Source organism: Gossypium arboreum, chromosome 9 (genome assembly GCF_025698485.1).
Source record: "Gossypium arboreum isolate Shixiya-1 chromosome 9, ASM2569848v2, whole genome shotgun sequence".
Taxonomy (NCBI): domain Eukaryota; kingdom Viridiplantae; phylum Streptophyta; class Magnoliopsida; order Malvales; family Malvaceae; genus Gossypium; species Gossypium arboreum.
Genome location: NC_069078.1, coordinates 52870348 through 52872976, shown reverse-complemented (window position 1 = coordinate 52872976; position 2629 = coordinate 52870348). Strand labels below are relative to the sequence as shown.

The 2629-nt window shown below is 34.7% G+C and overlaps 1 non-coding gene across 1 annotated transcript; it reads right to left on the bottom strand.

Moving 5' to 3' along the window:
• Positions 1-1189: 1189 nt before the first annotated feature.
• LOC128281280 (small nucleolar RNA R71) lies at positions 1190-1296 on the bottom strand. Its single transcript, XR_008271493.1, has one exon. It is a non-coding gene; the product is annotated as a small nucleolar RNA R71 (small nucleolar RNA).
• Positions 1297-2629: the final 1333 nt, after the last annotated feature.

The window sequence follows — 2629 nt, the reverse complement described above, 5'->3', positions numbered from 1 at the left end:
ATACAGGTAAGGGGTGTTGCATAAGGTAACTTGAGGTTTTGCTCTCGAAAGAAGCATACCATTTTAGAACTCTCTCGAGTAGTAGATTAAGTAAGGTTTTGTCAAGGCATTACTATTAGTAAGGGCAGATTCTGGTAATCTTGACCTTTCAAATCAACATCGTAGACCCTTTATCCTCTATCCTTTGTCGTAATATCTTTGTCATAGCATTCTTAGTTGTTTATTTATTCGTTCGCATATTATTCACGTAATTATTCTCGTAATTTCCATTTCATTTTTCCTCTTGTCTTATCATAGTAGTTTCCATCATTTATTAGTTACACATATTACACATTATTATTCTTTCAAATTACCATTGTAGTTTTAACATTATTTTTACTATAACTTTAATCGTACTTCAGTATAATAACTTGGCCATTTATACCTAACTGATCCTTGTGGAAACGACCTCACTTATCACTTTATTACTTGATTCGACGTGTATACTTGCACAATTCACATATCATTTCACACACGACATGTTTTTGGCATCGTTGCTGGGCATTGGCAATTTGTTGAAATTTGGTTTTGTTATTTACTTAGTTGTATTTAATTTTTACATATTTGTCATCAATGTATGAGAAGAGGCATTCCTACTAACGAAGAATATCCTTTTGACTCAAAGATCGAAAGATCTTTGCGAAGAAGGAAAAAAGAACTGCGAAATATGGCTAGGGAGAGAAATGACCCTGGTCTTAATGATAATCCAATTGGTCACAATAATAATACACCCACTAGTCGAGATGTTAATCCTCCCATAGATCATGTGATAGATGATTGTGATATACCAATTCAAAAGCATGTTGTTCCAATTTTAGAGGATTTGAATCTAGGAATAATCATACTGCACATACAAGCTCAACAATATGAGCTGAAATCGGTAATGTTTTAGATGCTACATATAGTAAGACAGTTTGGTGGATTACCCACTGAAGATCCAAGACTGCATTTAAGACTTTTTTTAGAGGCTTGTGACTCATTTAAACAACAGGGTGTTCCTAAAGACACTTTGCAGCTTAAATTGTTTCCATATTCTTTGAGAGATCATGCAAGAGTGTGGTTGAATGCTTTGCCATCTAAAACAGTGGCAACATAGAATGACTTGTGCCAGAGATTTTTGCTACGATATAATCCATCAAATATGAATGCCAAACTTAGAAATGACATCACATCTTTTTGGCAATCAGAGGATGAAATGATGTTTAAAGCCTGTGAACGATTTAAAGAATTATTTCAAAAATATCTGATGCATGGATTTCAGCACTAGACACAGATGGAGATATTTTATAATGGAATGAATGCACATACGATGATGGTAGTTGATACAGCCAATGGTACTCTTTTGGTTAAATCTTATAATGAAGCATATAAGATTTTGGAAAAGATTGCCAACAATAATTATCAATATCATACCACGAGAGTTGTGATAGGTAAGAAAGCTGTTGGTACCATGGAACTTGATGCAATCACTTCATTAACTGCCAAGTATCATATTTAACTAATAGCATCAAAATAATGAAAAGACCAATTACAGTTCAGGAGATGAAAATAGTCGAGCCATCGTGTGTTTATTACAGTGAAACCGTGTGTTTGATGAATGCCCATCAATTCCAATATCTGTGTACTACATAGGTAATTTTAACAAGAATAATAACCCATATTCCAACACTTACAATCCAGGGTGGAAGCAACATCCAAATTTTAGTTGGAATAATCAAGGTGTGGGGAATTTAAACAATGTTTTGAGATAGAATACCAACAGTGTATTGCTAGGATAGAATACCAACAGTGTACTGCTAGGTTATAATCATCCCATGCCGAGGCAAAATGTTCAACAGGGTCAAGCATCATTTCCTATCTCTATTGAAGCTTTGTTGAAGGAATATATGGAAAGGAATGATGTTATAATTTAGAGTTAGACTTCATCCCTCAGAACTCTTAAGAATCTTATGGGGTAGATAGCGAATATTTTAAATTCGAAACCACAAGGAGCATTACCAAGTGATACTGAGAATTTGAGATCACAAGGGAAGGAACAGTGCAAGGCCATCACTCTTAGAAGTGGAACTCAACTTGATGATGTTGTTCAAGATGCCATGGTTGGAGAGGATAACTCAAATAACAACCATGTGAAGATCCGAGAGCCATTTGAAAAGTACACTGTAGTTGAAAAGGCTAAGCAGAAGATTGTTGCAGCAGAATTAGATTGAGTTGCCAAAAAAAATGTCACAGCAAAATAATATCAGCAACCTGAAAGACGACCACCTCCACCTTTTCCTCAACGATTCCAAAATTCTAAACAAGATTTTTAGTTTAAAAGATTTTTAGAGGAATTGAAGTAACTCCATATCAATAGACCGCTAGCATAAGCTTTGGAGAAGATGCCTAATTATGTGAAATGTATGAAAGATATATTGTCAAAGAAGCGCAAATTGGGAGAATTTGAGACTGTTGCTCTCACTGAAGGGTAAACAGCAATGTTGATGAATAAGTTACCTCTAAAGTTGAAGGACCTAGGGAGTTTCTCTATCCCATGTTCAATTAGAAATCTTTATGTTGGTAAGGTATTATGTAATTTAAGAGCGAGTAT